General features: G+C 41.9%; 1 non-coding gene across 1 annotated transcript in view; it reads left to right on the top strand.

Moving 5' to 3' along the window:
• Positions 1-19,121: 19,121 nt before the first annotated feature.
• Positions 19,122-19,288, top strand: part of LOC138154649 (small nucleolar RNA SNORA73 family) — a 264-nt gene continuing 97 nt past the window's right edge. The window contains exon 1 of the small nucleolar RNA XR_011166655.1: positions 19,122-19,288. This exon is cut by the window's right edge and continues 97 nt beyond it. This is a non-coding gene — a small nucleolar RNA (small nucleolar RNA SNORA73 family).

Below are 19,288 nucleotides of genomic sequence, written 5' to 3'. Positions count from 1 at the left end.
TAACATAACCAACTCAAACAATTCTATTTTTCTTAACACAATCACTGATACCCATTAAATCACAAGGAACTGAATAAATTGAGTAGGGACATTAAAATTATTTTTATACCACTCTCTCTGCTGCACTATTTAACTGCCCAAAAGATAGAAACAAAATCTCCATCCTCAAAGAGTAGTTTATCAGACAGAAAGCTACATGTATATGTATGTATACACAAATATAAAATGTATACGTATGAATGATTGATCAGAACTATACTTCTGTAAAGATTAATCTGGAAGTCTGTACAAGAGATAATCCAGGCAAGAGATAATGGGACCCTGTCCTGGCATCACAGGTAGAAAACAGAAAGAAGAGAGTAAACAACTATTTCGGCTGAATGCTTTTACAAATATCACCTCCTTTTTATAGCTGAGGAAACCAAGACAGAGATAGGTGAAGTGACTTGCCCAGGGTCACACACCTAGTATGTGTCTGAGGCTGGATTTGAATTTAGGTCTTCCTGACTCCAGACTCAGCATGCTATCCACTGAGCCGCCCATTAGAATCAATCCAATGTGTGAGATGCTAAGTAGGGAGAAGTAGCATGTCTCGAGTCAACCTCTCATTCATCTTCAGCATAATCTCCCTCTTCTCACTAGCTCCTCATCTGACATTTCATTTTGGTCTTTAAATCTCCATTGCCTCAGACATAGTTCATGTTTAATAAATGTTAGTTGATTGATCTACCTATAAAGCACATTTGTGTCTCTCTACTAACTTCACCTTTCTATGCCATTCATCTTCCTATCTCTCCTCCCCTTTGTTGCTAAGGCTCTAGAAAGAAAAAAATTTTGTAACTCATGATTCCACTTCCTTACCACCCAGTCTTACCTCAAATTATCATGTTTTTTGTAAAGTTTTAAATTTATTTTCAACTTAAATACAAAATGAGAAAGTGAAAAAAATTGCCATATACACAGCAGAACATAAGAGAAGATTCAATATAAAGCAATAAAAGTCCATTTCAAGAAACCTACATAATAAATACTACATATTGTTTTCAAAGCTGCCCGGCTTTGCTTCCTCATTGGATTTCTTTTACTCTCTGCTGTGCACTTTTTATTTTATTTTTCTCCTCCCTCCCCCTCCAACCCTAAAGAAGGCTACAGCTAAGCATGGATATATAGAGATCCAGATATATCTATAAACATATGCATATGCATATCTATCTACATAGATATCTATAAACATATACATCTATGTAAGATCATACAGTGCTTATTTCTACGTGTCATCTATTCCTCTGCAGGTGGATAGCACCTTCCTTCATAAGTCCACGTCTGTTTTTCGATAATCTTACCCCACATCACTGTTCCAACCCCACCACTACTGAACTGTTCTGGGGTCGCCCATGATGGCCTGTCTTTTCTCAGTCCTCATGCCTTTAGGGCTCATTGAGCATCAGAGACCAGTCCTTCCTCACCTTCTTTTTCTCTTTCCTATCCGTTAAGGTAAGTGTTCCTGAGCTTCTCTTCTCTCAGGCAACCTCACTCACTTCTATGGGATTCAATTACCAACCTCAACAACTCCAACTTCTATAGACATGATCCTGATCTCTCTGCTGATCTGCAGATTTTCAGCTCTGACCATCACAGATGATCTTAACATCCTCCCCAGCATCTCAAATTCAATACATCAAATTATGTTTTCTCCTAAACTTATGTTTTCTCCTATTACTTTTTCCCTTAAACTTACCCCTTCTGGTTTAATTACTTTGATCAGTAGTACTGCTATTCATTTACTTTATTGTGAGTAAATATGTTTGGAACTGTAGCTGCCAGAATTCCAAGCAAGTCCTTTATTAACAGCTTGGAATCTGGTAACAAAAGGATTTTATTAACTAATCTCCATTTGCACCAGAAAGACTCAGAGAAAGGGCCTAAGGTGCCTCTTATACTTAAGTGTGTCTTCTTCTGGTTGGCCTAATAGTACATCATTTGGACCTTCTTTGGCAATCCCAATTGGTGGACACTTTAATGAACAGGTGGGCCCTTACTTCATCATAGTGAGGGGAAGGACTCACCCTCCTCAAGTGGGTGGATCAATCTATAGCTAGGGTAAATAACTTTCAAGTGTGGCTCTGACTAGTTGTGGCACTCTAGGAATGGAATGTTTACTGTTTTATAAAACCTAATTTGTCTCTGGGTTTATAAAACCCAGCTTGGCCAGAAAAACATAAGCCAGGGTTTTACTAGCTTGGTCTCCTTTTTTTTTTTTTTTTTAAGAGCAGGTTATCCCAAATCTTGATAAGGAGATGTTTGTCTCTGGGGAGGACCTAGCTAAGGCTGGCTTTTGTTTACATGATAAACCAAAGTTAGGGTCCTTGCCCAGGTAGAAACCTTAGAGGCTAGGAGAGATCACACTACTCTGCTAGAATGGGAGAGGTCTGGAGCTAGGGTAAGAGATGGGAGATTTAAACAGATTATGGGATATTACAGATTAATATTAAAATCAAATAATACAGTACGATATTAAATTTCCTCAGAATTTAGATGGGTACAAGACTAACCAAGCAGCCCTCCTCCCTGAAGCAATTGTCTCCTTTGGCATACATGAAAAATCTACAGATGTATTCAAATGGAATTAGCTTGCACCAGAGCAGTACTGCTGTATCCTAAAGCCTTAGCATTCAATAATAATGACCTGAACAGATGGGTTAATTGAACAGCTTAGGACAGAGCTTCTTCACCTCCCGACAGAAAGGTGATGGACTCAGGATGCAGAAAGAGGCAGAAAGAGGACAGGACTAAGGCAAGAAATCAGTTTTCTTGACTGTGCATATTCCTTACAAGGGTGCAGTTTGTTTGTTTTTCCAATGTAGAGGTGTTGGGAAGAGAGAAAATTCATTTCTGTTCTTTAAAAAAATATTTTTTTATTAAAAAAAAAGAGAAAAGGAAAAAAGTGGTTGGGTTAAACTTTATGTCCTCAGAGGTGCCTTGCAACTATAAATCTCGGTATTACCTTCTTGATGCCATGGTCCTCTTTGAACAAAGAACAAACAACAATAATCCTGGGAACTAAGCACAATTCAAAAAAAGATTTAGTTAAACGCTCATTGTGTAGCAGGCAGCAGACATACAAATAGAGACTCTGTGCACAAGGGCTTACATTCAACAGGGGCCAAGAGAAGGGTTTGAACACAAAGGCTGCCAAGTATAATGCAAAGCAATTTGAAAAATGAGAGGAGAAGGTGGGGGGAGCCTATTGTTACTGGAAATTGGCAATCACTCTAAGTCTGGACTTGATTTATTGGATTTAAGAAAGTGTTAGTGACATAGATTATCTTTAAAATGTGTATTTCACTAATGTGAAAATGTTTTACATTATTGCACCTGTATAACCTATATCTGATTGTCTTGGGCAGGGGGGAGGAGACAGAAGTTGGGAGGAAGAAAAATTTGAAACTCAAAGTCTTTCAAAAAATGAAAATTGAAAATTGTCTTTATGTGTAAATGGAAAAAATACTATTAAAAGGGCAAAAACAAGCGTGTGTACACACTGTTAAAAATCTACCAGCACACCCCTGAATTGCTCTGAACACACTGAGTTTGCTCAGTAGAAGCCTCAGAGAATGAAATCATCACGTTGTCTCTAGTCAACAACGATAATGATGATGATGATGACGATGAACAATTAGTAACTGGTGTTTATAAAGCACTTCAAGGTTTACCAAATGATTTTGTCCATTATCTGATCAAAAGCATCTGGGGATTAGGAAAGGCTGCCAAAGGGAGATGGTACTTCATCCCAGGTGTCTTGAAGAAAAATAAGGTTCTGAGAGTGGAGGTGAAGAGGAAGTCGATTCCTGAAGTAGGAGATAGCTTGCCTATGCAAAGGGATGGAGGCAAATCAAGATGGAACAAAAACTTAGTTTGGCCAGTTCATAATATGGTTAATGAGCAGAGAAATGTGAAGTTTGGCCTAAGAGTTATTTCATGTGGATGATGTTGGGATGGCTGCCCTAGAGGTGACCAGTGGAGTGACCTGGCCAAGCTTGTGGCCTGGAAGGATTCTTTTTTGTTTCAACTTTTTTTGGAGGGGGGAGGGAAGGGCAATTGGGGTTAAGTGAATTGCTCAAGGTCACATGGCTAGGAAGTGTTAAGTGTCTGAGGCTGGATTTAAACTCAGGTCCTCCTGACTTCAGGGCTGGTGCTCTATTCACTGCGCCACCTAGCCACCCCTGGAAGGATTCTTTTGGCAACTGTGGAGGATCAGTGGGAGAAAGGAGAGACTAGAATTAAAATTTTAAAGTAATAATAGTCCAAGCAAGAGTCCCACGGGGTAGAGTGGAAGAAGAGGAAGGAGAAGGATGGAACAAATGGGACCAAATCTGATTAAAAAGTCAGTAAGAGGGGGTCCAGGTAGCACAGGGAGTAAGAGCACCGGCTCCAGTGTTGAGAAGACCTGGAGATCGAATCCCGGGCTCAGACACTTAGCACCCACCCAGAAACACCTGGCTGTGTAACCTTGAGCAAGTTACTTAACCCCAATTGCTTAGGGGCGGCCAGGTGGCTCAGCGAGTAAGAGTACCGGCTCCAGTGTCAGGATGACTTGGATCAAATCCGGGCTCAGATACTCAGCACCACACCCAGAAATAACTGGCAGTATAACCTTGAGCAAGTTACTTAACACCAATTTCTTTAAAAAAAAAAGTCAGTAAAAGGAGAGGTAACAAAGAAAAGGGGTTTCCCCTTAACAAAGGGTGACTGAACCATTAAGATTGGTGAAGCAGGAGGCAGGGATTTGCCAGTTGCCTTCCTTGCTTTTCTTATCGAGGCTGTTACTCATATACTCCAACATTTTCAGAATTCCTTATTGCTTCAAACTGGAATTCAAGGCCCTCCATGACCAGATGCCATCCTTCACTTCCTTCTTCTCCACTCCCTCCTTTTTTGGCCCATGGAACACACTCAGCACTTCCCTGCCTCTTGCCTTTTCCTGTGTCTTGAATGTCCTTGCCCTGTCCTCTTCATCTGTTGAATTCCTCCTACACAGCCTTTCGAGACCTGTAAAAATGGTACCTCCTCCAGGAAGCTTTCCGTCCTCCTCCCAGGTGTATAACCTGCCCTTATAGACCTACTACATAGCACTTCGTATGTAATTAGAATGATAATTCTTAAGTAATTATGTGCATTAGAAGGATCTCCAGGTGTCCTATTCCCCCCTCCTAGACAGAAAGTTCAATGAGAGAAGAGACAATGTTTTACCTAAACATTCCATTTACAAGGACCCTGGGACAGTACTCTGCAGACAGACTACAAGAAGGATTTGGGATTTCTTCAGCCCATGGATTCCCCAGTGTGGGAATTCTTTCCACTTGTGCATATCACAAATCACAACCAACCATGATTAAGTCGTAGACATTGTCTCAACATAATGGTTAAGATAACTCGTCTAGGGTCATAGTGTCATCACATAGCTAGAAAGGATCAGAAGCAGGACTTGAATTCATGCCTTCTTCAAGTGCATCATCTTGCTTTACAAAATCATTATTTATTTATTTGTAACATTCATTTTTTTCTTAATTCTAGGTTCTGAATTTTCTTTCTCCCTCTCATCTGTTCCCCACTCATTGAGAAGGCAAGAAATGTGATATCAATTATACATGTGAAATAATGTAAAATATATTTCCATTTTAGTTTCTTGCTTTTAAAAAAGCAAGAAAAATAAAGAATGTTTTAAAATTGTGCTTCAATCTGCCCTCAGATTCCACTGGTTCTCTCTCTGGAGGTGGATAGCATTTTTTTTTATCGTAAGTCCTTCGATGTTGTCTTGGATCATCATATTATTGAGGTTGCTAAATCATTCACAGTTGATCATCACACAATACACTGGAGGTGCACCTCTGGTGTGAAGGCTCAGGGCTGCACATCCACCTTTGCCATCTACCTTCATCCAACTCTCACCTGCAGTTCCAAGAAGCAGTAGCTTATACAGTAAACACACCCTGGTAAAACTGTCTTGGCAGATGGGCTAGACCAGGTTGAGGCTAGACCAGGCCTCAAACCTGTTGGTAAGTTAGGGGAATATCTACCCCAAGCATGTGAAGTCTTTTCCAGGTACAAATGAGAACAGTTTGTTCCAACAGCCAGGAAAGTAGCTGAAGCAGGCATCCTATAGTGCTTAGAGCTTGGTCAGACATTGAAAATGCTAAGGTCATCCACTGCAACCCCAGCCATGCCCTTTTGTCTTGACCTTTGTCTTGCCACTGAACTGTCAAAAATCTGGAAGAGATAGTGAGGCTGACAACTTTGTGTAACTCTTCCTCATTTAAATACAATTCACCCTTGAGTGAAGACATCACTGAATAACATCATTGGTTATCTTCAAAATGAAGGACAAACAACATAAAAGGATGTTGCTGTTACTGAGTACAATATTCTCCTGGTTCTGCTCACTTCACTTTGTATCAATTCATGTAAGTCTTTCCAGGTTTTTCTGAAATCAGCCTGTTCATCACACTAATATCCCATTACAATCGCATACCACAACTTATGCAGCTATTCCCAATTGACGAACATCCTCTCCATTCCCAATTCTTTGCCATCACAAAAAGAGATGCTATAAATATTTTTGTACATGTAAGTCCTTTTTCCTTCTTTATGATTTCTTGGGATACAGATCTAGTAGTGGTATCACTGAATCAAAGGGTATGCACAGTTCTGTAGTCCTTTGGGCATAGTTCCAAATTGTTCTCCAGAATGGTGGGATCAGTTCACAACTCCACCAACGATGAATTAGTGTCCCTATCTTCCTACATCCCCTGTAACATTGGTCATTTTCCTTTTCTGTCATATTAGCCAATTTGACAGGTGTGAAGTGGTACCTCAGAGTTAACTTGTATCCCTCTAATCAATAGTGACTTAGACTCTAGTGCATTTTATTCACATGATTATAGGTAGCTTTGATTTCTTCTGAAAACTATTCATATCCTTTGACCATTTATCAGCGGGGGGGGGAATAATCTGGGTTTTGTTTTATGTTGTTTTTATACAAATTTGGTCAAGCGGATGATGATGATGGTGATAGTGATGTCAGGCTTCCTTTGTTAGGAAACATTAGTTAGTAAAAATATTATTAGCTTTAAGGTTTGTAAAGAACTTTAAAAGTATTATGATATGCCCTGATGCAAGGCAAAGTGAACAGAACCAGAACACTGTACACAGTATCAGCAACACTGTTTGATGATCAGGAATGATTGACTTAGTTCTTCTAAGGTGATACAATGATCCAAGACAATTCCAAAAGACTCATGATGGAAATGCTATCCAGAGAAAGAATTGATGGAATCTGAATACAGATTGAAGCATACTATTTTCACTTTATTTTGGGGGTGTTTTTTCCTTTTGTTCTGTGTCTTCCTTCACAACATGACTAACATAGAAATATGTTTTAGATAATCACACATTTATAATCTATATCAAATTGCTTACCATCTCAGGGAAGGAGAAGGAAAGGGAGGGAAGATGAAAATTTAGAATTCAAAATTCTACATAAAAAATTAATATTAAAAGTTGTCTTTACAGGTAATTTGAAAAAATAAAATATTTAAAAGGAAAAAAATAAAGACTCTCCTACCTATAAAAAAAAGTAATATGCTATTTTCACAACCAAGGAAGGTAGGTGCTGATGTGGTGCTTCGGTGCCTATGCTTGAACCCCAGTTTATAGAATCACACTTCTCCCTAGCCTCAAAACATTGTCTCAGGAAGTTTCTCCCTAGCTCAAGGGCAGCATGCCCTAATGAAATACTTATCTCTCTTCCTGTTACAATGATCAGCTGCACTTACAGAATTTAGTAGTTTGACCCAACTGTGTACTGGCTAAAGCAGCTGTGTATGGGTATCTATCTATCATATATATCCTAGACTCAGTCATATATATACTCCCTAGCTCATTATACACATCCTGAATCCCTCGTTAGCTTGGGACATATGTATACTCCCCAACATCCATCTAGTCAAACATGACATTGATGGGTGGCAGCTTGGTCAGCCCTGACCACTAGCTGACTTAGTGATGTTTCAAGCCTAAAACCACACCTCCATGCAGCGCCCCCTTGGGCTATTTCCCAGTGAATTCAGGACAATACACCTGTGCAATAGATATTAAATGTGCATGTTCCTTTAAGAACTGACCACTCCTTAACTCCTCCCTGATCCCACCCTTACTCACCTAGTAAGCATAATTGGCACAGGTTTTACTAAAGATTATCCTACAAAAACTTGAAACCTACCCCTTTAAGGTTGCAGGTTCCCTAAGAACTTTTGCCTGCTGTCAAGCATAACAATAAACTTATACCATCCTAACATAAAGAATACTTGAACCTGTGAATTCATTCCAGACTGCCTACCCAGGGACTCTGGTTATTGGGGTTCCTGGATTCCTGAAACATACCTCCCAAGCCCCATCAGTGCTATTATTATTGCCAGATGGGAAAACTGAGACATACAGAAGTGTGATAAGAAGACTTGCCCAAGATCACACAGCTAATGCATGTCTGAGGTTAGATTTGAACTCAGTAGTTCCTGACTCAAGTACACCACTCTATTCACTGCACCACTGAGGTACCCTTAATAAATAGTTTTCAAGGGGTAGCCAGGTAGTGCAGTGAGTAAGAGCACCAGCCCCAGAGTCGGGATGACCTGGGATTGAATCCAGGCTCAGATATTAGCACCACACCCAGAAATAACTGGCAGTATAACCTTGAGCAAGTTACTTAACCCCAATTGCTTAAAAAAAAAAAAACAAACAAACAAAAAAACAAATAGTTTTCAAATGAATGATGTTTGCCTCCAGTTCAGTTCTAGCATTGGAAACCAAAAAAGTCTTCATTCCGGTGCCCAAGCTGCTAAATTGTACAGATTGGGTTCACTATAAATTTATGTTCTCTCATCTCTTCTGGGTCCATTACAGTCAATGCTTTTCTTCTCTAACTTTCACATTCTCTGGAAGCTATTCCAGGCCTCCTTCTCTCCAAAAACCTCCCATACCAGGGGCTCATCCTGCCTAGGCAGCAGGTGACCTCACCTCCTACTGGACTGAGAAAACTGACAGAGGAGAGCTGCCATGAGCTTCCTTTTCTCCTCCACACCATGCTTCAGAATGCCTCTTCACCCTCTTCCACTCTGTCTTCCTTTCTACGCTCTCTGATGAAGAGATGGGCCTTCTCCTCTCTGAGGGCAATGTGCTCTTGATCCGACTGGTTTCCTTCCTTCAGTACTGGCCACTTCATCATTCCTCCCCTTCTCTAATGTTCTTTCTCTCCTTGTTCTGAACATCTACAAATGTGTGCAGGTCCCCACCGTCCTTCAAACAAAGATGACCCCCGCTACTCCCCTCCAGGCCTTCTACTAGGCTCTTTTTCTTTTCAGAGCCAAACTTGTAGAAAAGTTGTTTACACTTGTCATCTCCAGAGTCTCTTGCAGCGTGCTTCCAACCACATCCCTCTACTGAAACTGTTTTCTCTGTAGTTAGCACTGTTCTAAACTGCTAAAATCAATGACCTTTTCTCAGACCCCATTTCTGCCCCTTCCTCCCGGATGCTCTTTCTGTTTGGCTTCCAAGACAATTCTCTCTCTTGGTTCTCTTCCCAGATTTCTGGCCTTCCCTTTTCAATTTCTTTTGCTGGATCATCAGCCTCCCCTTGGCTGCTATCAGTCAAGGCTCTGTCATGGGCCCTCTTCTCTTTCTTCTCTATAATCTTTCCCTGGATAGTCAATAATAATTTTTATACAGATGACTTCCAACCATACATAATATCCATGTGTGCATAATGTTTAATAGTAATAATAATAGCTAGCATTTATACAGCACCTACTGTGTGCCAGGCACTGGGCTATACTTTTTATAATCATTATCTCATTTGATCCTCACAATGGCTCTGGGAGTTGAGAAAACTACAGTGGCCAGTGGAGATTAAGTGACTTACCCAAGGTCACACAGCTAGCATCTGAGAACAGATTTGAACTCAGGTCTTTCAGACTCTAGGCCCATCACTGAACACATTGCACCATCTAGATCCACATGCGTATGAATAAATGAATTAATAAAAAGCATTTTCCCTTAGGGGCAGCTAGATGTCACACTGATTAGAACACTGGCCCTAGAGTCAGGAAGACCTGAATTCAAATCCAACTTCAGACACTTAACACTTACTAGCTGTGTGACCTTGGGCAAGTCACTTAACCCCAATTGCCCTGCCTTCTCCCCTCCAAAAAGACAAAAAAAAAAAACCAACATTTTCCCACTTAATAGTATTTCATTTTTTCTAATTACATGCAAAAATAGTTTTTAACATTCACTTTTATAAGATTTTGAGTTTCAAAAATTTTTCTCCCTCCTCCTCCCCTCTCCCCAAGACAACATACAAACTGATATAGGCATCATATTAAACATATCTCCACATTAGTCATATCATGAAAGAAGAATTAGAACAAAAGGGAAAAACCTAAAAAAAGCATTTTTAAGCATTTATTGTGTGCTTAGGGAGCTCAGGAAGGGAAGGAAGGGAACAAGCAATATTAAGTACCTAATCTACACCAGTGTATTATACATATTACCTCATCTGATCTATACCACAATCTTAGGAGATAGATGCTATTACTATTTCCATTTTACAGTTGAGGAAACTAAGGGAGGCAAAGGTAAAGTGACTTGCCCAGGGACAGTAAGTAGCTGAAGCTGAATTTGAACTCGGGTCTTCCCAACTGCTTTTCTAACTCCAGGTTCAACATTCTATTCACTGTGCCTCCTAATTGCCATTAGGGATGTACATAGACAAGTGAGGTAGTCCCTACTCTCAAGTAGCTCACAATCTAATAGATGGAAACAGCACTTGAGAGAGAATGTCCACTGTAAGGTAGATGGAAGGGCACAGTGAGCCTTTAATATTTTGTTTTTTTTCTAATTACATGTAAAAATAATTTCTATATTCATTTTTTAAAATTTTGAGTTCCAAATCCTCTCCTTTCCTCCTTCTCCTCCCATCTTATTGAGAAGACAAGCAATTTGACATAGCTTGTACATGTGCATTCATTCAAAACATAATTCCATAGCTTCCCCAAGAGCATTAGTGTCCCCATTTTCTCACATCTCCTCCAACATTTATCATTTCCCTTTTCTGTCACATTAGCTAATCTGATAGGTGTTGGGTGGTGCCTTAGAGTTGTTTTAATTTTCATTTCCTAATCAATAGTGATTTAGAGCATTTTTTCATATGACCATAGATAGCATTGATTTCTTTGACAACTACTTGTTCATAACCTTTGACCATTTGTCAATTGTATTCTTATAAATTTGACTCAGTTCTCTATATATTTGAGAATTGAGGCCTTTGTCAGTAAAATTTGCTGTAATTTTCCCCATTTTCTACTTTGCTTCTTATCTTTGCTGCATTGGTTTTGTTTTTGCAAAACCTTTTTTATTTAATGTAATAAAAATTATCCATTTTACAATCTGTAATGCTATGTGTTGTTTGGTCATACATTCTTCCTTGTTCCATAGATAGACAGGTAAACTATTCCATACTCTCTTAATTTGCTTATGGTATCACCCTTTGAGTCTAACTCTTATCCACTCTGCTATCCATTTCTGTTTTGTGGATGAGTTCATCCCATTCACACTCACAGTTACTACTAATTGTGTACTTCCCTCCATCCTGTTTTTCCCCCTTTTTGTCCTCTCAGTCTCCTTTCACCCAGTACCTCCTTGGAAGTGTTTTGCTTCTGACTACTCCCTCCCCCAATCTGTCCTTCCTTCTATCAGGCCAGGTGATGCTTCAGGGCAATTTCCATGAATAAAACCATATATTTCTCTGATATTAAACCATTTGACAGTACCAAGAATTTTAGTGGCAAGAACTTTAGTAACTATGGCTCCTAAAAAGATGGGACCTATAGAACCTGCCAAAATATCTGCCCAGCTGAGTCCCCACAGGATACTCTCCAGACTCTGCCATGGTGTCTCAGCTGCCTCCTTCCTTTGCCCTTGTGGGCCTCCTTGCCCATTAGTGAGTTCTTCCAGGTACCTACCCCCATTTTGGAGAAGGGCCCAGACCAATTATCCCTCATTGTCAACATTTCACCAGCAAGCTGGCACTGCCTTCCCTTGCCCCTCCCCCCTTTCAGCTCTTCTTTTCCGTGCTCTCTTACCCCTTTAGGCACTCAATTTGTCAATAAATATTAACAACTATGTGCCAGAAACTGTGCTAACTGCTGTAGCAGCAAGCACCCCAAGCGTCCTCAGGGTTTGCTGCCAACACAGGTTCTTGGATCTGCAAACAACATCTGGGTTTCAAAGGGGGGGTGGTGCTCTGGACGATGGCTTTCCAGAGTTTCATCTGACCAAATCACAGAACACTTTTCAAAGTGAGCCTCAAAACAAAGCTACACATCAGGGCTTATATAGCCTTCTCCTGGCTCAGAGAATGTAACAACCTTTTGGACCCACTGGCCAATCAAAAAGCATCTACTGAAAAACAAGCCTCCCTCCCCAGGCTCCAGGTGCCCTTTAGCCTAGGGCAGGGAAGATCTTTAAATTTACATTCCCATTACAACTGCTAAGAATACAAAAAGAAGCAAAAGACGGTCCCTGACCCCTAACCTCAAGGAGCTCATTCCCAGGACAGGACTAAAAGAATTTAATGGAGAAGACAACAAGCAAACAAATTTGCACAAACGAGAGAACTCGGAAGTCACTAAGAGAGGGAAGGCATTAGAATTAAGAGGGGCTAGGAAAAGCTTCCTGTAACTGATAAGAGTTTAGTTGGGACTTATAGCAAGCCAGGGAGGCCAGGAAGCAGAGATAAGGTGGGAGAGAATTCCAGGCATGAGGTACAGGCAGAGAAAAGGCCCACAAGTTGAGAGGTAAAGAGTCTTATTCATGGAACAGTCAGGAGGTCAGTGTCATGGACAGAAGTGTTTGTATCTGGGAGTAAGTTGTAAGAAGACTGGACAGGTAGGAAGGGGCTGGGTTATAAAGGCCTTTGAAAATCAGACAGTGGATTATATGTTTGATCCTGGAGGGAATAGGGAGCCATTGGAGCTTATTAAAGTGGGGGGGGGGTGGCGAGTAGGAGTTGGAGGAGAGCTTACATGGTCAGGGCCTGAACCCTCTATTGACTGAGGGTTGAGGATATTGAGGATGGATTGGATTGGCGGGTCTGCACTAGAGGGTTGGTTGTTTAGAGGAGAGAAGGGGGCATATATAAGAGATGGTCCAAAGGTGAAATAAATAGGCCTTGCCAACAAATTGGATATAAGAGTATAAGATGACTCGTAGGTTGAGAGCCGGAGGTACTGGGAAGATGGTGTTGCCCTTGTGTGGGACAGTAAAGACCCTTGCCCAAATTAAACTCAGTGGCTTCTCAAGGTAGAAAGTACAAAGGAGTTTATTAGATGTCAAGAGAAAGGGCATCCCTCACCTGACAAAGGGCCAGAAGAGAGAAGCACCTTACAGAAAACAAAAGCATGATTATATAGCCCTAATGTGGAAATTCCCCACCCTCCCAACTTACCATTGGTTGGTAAGGCAAGCTCACAATCTTCTTACTGATGCCAACCAATTGGTGCAAAGCAATCTCAAGCCATTACCATAATTATTACTAACGAGGCTCTAATTTTGTTAGATAACATACATAATACATGAAGTTCACTAACCAAGCTCAGTAACAACCCCAGAATACTGAACCCCCTCCAGTCCAACCTAGATGTGTCCTTATCTAGGCCTGAGTGTTCCAAGGCTGCTGTCTGCTTTCTCATTGGTCAAATCTACCTTGCAGCTGCCAGCTCCTTTTTTTATGTTGTTTTTTTTTTTTAAAGCAATTGGGGTTAAGTAACTTGCTTAAGGTGACACGGCCAGATGTTTCCGGGTGGGTGCTAAGTGTCTGAGCCCGGGATTCGATCTCCAGGTCTTCTCAACTCTGGAGCCGGTGCTCTTACTCACTGTGCTACCTGGCCGCCCCAAGCTCCTTTTATTCTACATTATTTCATTTTTAATATTATCTAGGAGTTCTCTGGGAACTGGGACCCCAACTTCTTCCCAAGGCCACTGTCTGGAACTTATCAGTAGTCTTGTTTCTTGCATTTCTATAGAAACTTAACCCTTTGCTACCTCTCACACTACTATTCCTTTCCCCAAACTAAAAACGCCTCTAATTTGGTCTCAGTAGTTAATCCAATCAATTGTATTAATACCCAATAGCTCTTACATTACCTTGAAATACACAATGACGCCATATATATGGGGAAACGATACTGAACTTAGTTACAAAGTATAAAGAAGAAATAAGAATGTAATAAGATGTTAGAATGGGGAAACTTCACTGCAAGTTATCCCTCACACCCTCTACAATAAAAGGGAAGGTAGGAAAAGGGAGAGAATTTAGGGTGCAAAGAGAATGAATTCAGTTTTGGACATGTTGAGTTTAAGCTGTCTACTGGAAATCCAGTTTGAGATGTTTGAAAGATAGTTGGAGATTCCAGATTAGAGGTCATCAGAGAGGATGGGGCAAGAAAGGTAGATTTGAGAATCATCAGCATAGATATAGTATTTAAATCCATGGGAGTTCATGAGTTCATCAAGTGAAGTAGTTAACCAGGTCAAGAGGGAGAGAGAAAAGGGCCCAGGGGACTGTGGGATGCTTACCTTCATTAGAATTGAAGCTCCCTTCAATTGTGGGTATGGATTGCCCTTTGACTTGTATTATACAAACACAACCCAGTATTTAGCACTGAGCCTGCCACATTGTAGATACTTAATAAATGCTTGTAGATCTACAGACTGACACAAGAGTTATTTTCTGGGATGCTGGTTGTAGGGAAAGGACTGTAATCAGGGTTAGTTTCTGCCCTCTGAGGTTGTCTCTGATTTATCCTCTCTCTCTCTCTCTCTCTCTTTTTCCCTCTCTCTCTCCTTTCCCTTCCCACTGTCCACATATGGTATCATACCCTTTCTTGTGGGTGCTCTGCCCAAAGGAATATAAATTTTGATGGCTGAAAATTAGCATAATATTTTGGGGCTTATGACCTAGATTTTTTTTTTTTCATCTTAAGGACCATGCTTAAACTCAGATCACTCTGGCACTCCTTGATTGTCTAACAATAGGACCCAGGTCAAGCCTCACTTCATCATTATTTGAGCCCTGATTGGCTCATAGTGAATGTAAATAGTAATTGTTTCTGTTTAGAGGAGAAACTCTGAGGGTCTTCTCCTCCCAGATTGATTTATTTTTTGACTAGGTAAAAGAGGTCATTCTCTGCCTTATTTCTTACCTAGCCTTAATCACTTTATTGGGAGTTTTCCCAGTAAAACTGAGACCTGTTAAAAACCTTGGCTTAAAAAGGCCAAGGTCTCCCACTGCATCCCAGGGCCATCCCCAGTCATCCTGATGTGTATCTGGCCACTGGACCCAGATGGCTCCAGAGGAGAAATGAGGCTGGTGACTTTGCACAGCCCTGTCTCACTGTAATCCAATTCACTTGCATGTCATGGCATCACCTCCCTGATGTTATGGTTGTCTTTCGATAATGAAGGACAACTTAACCTCTTCAAAAAAGCTGTCTACAATAGATGCCTCCACTTTCTCTCCTCTCCCTGGCTTCTGACGTTATCATTCCACCAAAACTGCTCTCTAAAGGTTGCTCTCTAAAGCAGCAACAACAATGATCTCTTAGTTGCCAAAGACTTTTCTCAGTTCTCATTTTCCTTACCCTCTCTGTGGCTTTTCTGTCCATCACCCTCTCCTCTTCCATACTCATTTCTCTCTAGGTTTTTGGGACACCACTCTCTCCTGGTTCCCCTCCTACCTTTCTAACCACTTTCTCTGTCTTTTTTTTTTTTTTTGCTGTATCCTCTTCCAGATCATGCCCATAGGTGTCCCACAGGGTTCTCTCCTGGGCCCTCTTCTCTTCTTCCTCTTTACTACTTTACCTGGTGATCTCATCAACTCCCGTGGATGTAATGACCATCTCTATGCTGATGATTCTCAAATCTATCTTTCCTGCTCCAACCTCGAATCTCCAACTGCCTTTCAGACATTTCAAACTAGATGCCCAGTAGACATTTTAAGGTCAATATCTCCAAAACAGAACCCATGATCTTTCCCCCCTAATCCCTTTTTCCTTCCTACCTTCTCTGTTACTGTGGAGGGCAACACCATCCTTCTAGTCCTTCAGGCTCCCAACCTAGGAGTCCTCTTGCATGCCTTGCTGTCTCTTACTCCCCATAGCCAAGCTGTGAGCAAGAGCTGGAGATTTCACCTTTGTACCATCTCTCCAATACGCTCCTTTTCTCCCCTCTGACACTGCCACCATTCTGAAGCAGATTCTCATCACCTTACACCTCGATTATTGCCTGCTGGTGGATCTGTGATTATTTTAAAGCACAGAATCCTCTTTCTCTCTCTCTCCCTCCCCCCCCCTCTCTCTCTCTCACACACACACACACACACACACACACACACACACACACAAACTCCATAATTCTATCCTATATATGATAACCTAGCTTTCTGCTACCTTTCCAGTCTTCTTATCCCTTACTCCCTGACATGCATTCTTTCATCCTGGCCGTTGCTTCAACAAGACAGTTCATCTCTCCACAGTGGCATATTCTCTGGTTGTCCCCAATGCCTGGAATGCTCTCCCTCCTCAAGTTTCAACTACTGACCTGCCTGGCTTCCTTTAAGTCAGGACTAAAATCCCATTTTCTACAGGAAGTCTTCCCCACCCCTTTTTAATTCCAGTTCCTTCCTTCTGTTAATTATCTTCTATTTATCCTATATATAGCTTGCTTTGGACACATTTGCTCATTGTCTCCCCTGTTAGATTTTGAACTCCTTGAGAGAAGAGACTGAATTTCACCACCTTTTGTGTCTGTCTCCAGCACTTGGCACAGTGCCTAGCCCATAGAAGGCAATTAAAACATGTTTATTGATTAATTATATATCTTATCTTCTCCTTTCAGATGTAAGTTCTTTTCTATTTATATCTCCAGAACTTGGCACACTCCTTTCCACACAGGACAGAACTAAGTAATGTTTTTTTTCATTCATTCATTCTTTCATAATAGAGTGCTGGACTCGAAGTTCCAGGAGACTCGATTTCAGATCTTGACTCAAACTTTTCCTAGCTCTAATCCTGGGCAGGTTAATTAACATTTGTCAGAGTTTCCCCATGGAAGTTCTTTTTTTTTTTTTTGGGGGGGGGGCTTTTGGAGGGGGGAAGGTAGGGCAAGTAGGGGTTAAGTGACTTGCCCAAGGTGACACAGCTAGTAAGTGTTAAGTGTCTGAGGCTGGATTTGAACTCAAGTCCTCCTGACTCCAGGGCCGGTGCTCTACTCACTGTGCCACCTAGCTGCCCCCTGGAAGTTCTTTATGGCAGTGACATCTCAGGGCCATAACGGAAGCTCCTGGAGTACAGGGATTGTTTTTATTTTTCTCTCTGCGCTTAGAGCACAGTTGGCACTTGATAAATGCTTTCTGAAATGAACTGAATGTCAGGGCTCCGTAAGAGGAAGAGAAAGAAAAGCCTTCCTTTTCCCCAGCCCAATCCCTGATGCATCACTGAGCCACAACACAGCCAAACCCCGTGGGCTCCCTGCAGCAAGGTGCACCTGGAAAACCAACTTTAAAAAAAAAAGTCGACAGACATATCTCGCGAGATTTCAATATACTGCCCTTCCACTGTCGCCAAGCCCTTCGTCACTTCCGCCCCGAACTTGTTCAAACTCTCGCGGCGCGAGCGTCAAAATATGCGCCTGCTCAGAAGTCGTTGTGCTCCCTTCGCTCGCCCCACCCCGGGTATAAATAGGTGTGCTCGACGCACGCTGTTCTCTTTCGGCCGTGATGGTGGACTTGTCTGTTCTGTTTAAAGAGGTAAGTGACGGCCTTGTCATGCTCTCCCCTTCCCGACTCCCTCCCCATTCCTGTACCTTGGCTCCGAATTTCTCTTTCAGATATCCTTCTTCCTCCTTCACTATTTGGCCGCCAAAGCGCGTGCGCAGAACGCCACGCGGTGAGGGAGGCTTCCAGCGTCACCCCCTCACCTCCGACCTCCTCCAAGCCCGGCTCCCCCCCACCCCCCAGCCCCTTCGGCCTCAGGCCTGGGGCCACGGCTCCCCAGCCGGGTGGTGCAGCCGGATAGAGCGCTGGGCCTGAAGCTAGGAAAATCCGGCCTCTTAGCTGTGTTAACTTGAGAGCCTTGGTTTCCTGTGGGCATAATATCACCCCTCCCGGCGTTTCTGTGAGCATCAAGTGGAAGAACATTTGTGAAGCCCTTTAGCACAGTGCCTGGCGCACAGTAGGTGTTTAATGTTTATTCCTCCCACTTTTCCCCCCACCCCCAGGAAAGACTTGGGTAGTGATCAACTTGGATCCTCCCTCCAGTGGTTTAAGATCTTAGTCTTCTGGCTGAAGTGGAGAGGGAAGGAGCAGAAAGGAACAGCATATAAACTGTTAAACTGCAAAAAGCTTGTAAAAAGTAATGGTGGGCACTCCTTGTGTGATAGGATTAGGAAGTGGCCCAGAGGGGAATGGGAGCCAGGCTGTGAAAACCCACAGCCACGTGGGGATGTAGTGCCCTCTATAGGAAACAGTTTAGGGTGGCTGTAAAGGTGGGATAACATGAAAGAATGGAAAGTGTCAGGAAGGGGTTCATTAGGGGGACATTGAAGTTTATTGAGCAGGGGAGTGACCTGATTAAACCTGTAATCAATATGGTAGGTAGTTGTAGAGAAAGAAAAGGGCCCTGCAGCAGAAAGTAAGTTTTACAATAGCTGGACTGAGTGAAACTAACGTTGGGACTTGGCTCTGTACTTAGAAGAATCTCTTGAGAAATTTCTATTCTTGATCCTCTTGGAGGGGCAAATGTCCTCAAAATCATTTCCATACTTCTACAAAGAAAATGTTTGGTTTTTTCTTGGTTTCTGCCATGGGATCTTTGGGCATGCATGGTCATAACATGGCCATGCTTAAGGGAATCCTATTTTCTCTAGGGAATAATTGCTTGATAAGGCCATGATATAGAATGCTCTGTGCATCACGTTGATTTTGTTTGGTCAGTTAAACCTCCCTTGACTATCCAACGTGGATATCCTGGGGTCACTCTCCAGGCTCTGTCCAAGTGGCTAAGGGAGCTTAGGGCCTTGCTTGCCCTGTGAAGTACAGTCCCATTCCACAGCGTTGGACATCAAGCTGGGCCTTGTGTCTGCACCTGCATATTCCTAAACCTTCTCAGAGTCCTGGACT

Source organism: Petaurus breviceps, unplaced genomic scaffold, assembly GCF_028583685.1.
Source record: "Petaurus breviceps papuanus isolate PSGF00001 unplaced genomic scaffold, PetGlider_PUasm1.0 91041, whole genome shotgun sequence".
Taxonomy (NCBI): Eukaryota; Metazoa; Chordata; class Mammalia; order Diprotodontia; family Petauridae; genus Petaurus; species Petaurus breviceps.
Note: the sequence above shows the minus strand (reverse complement) of the source record. Positions and strands in the feature narration are given on the sequence as shown.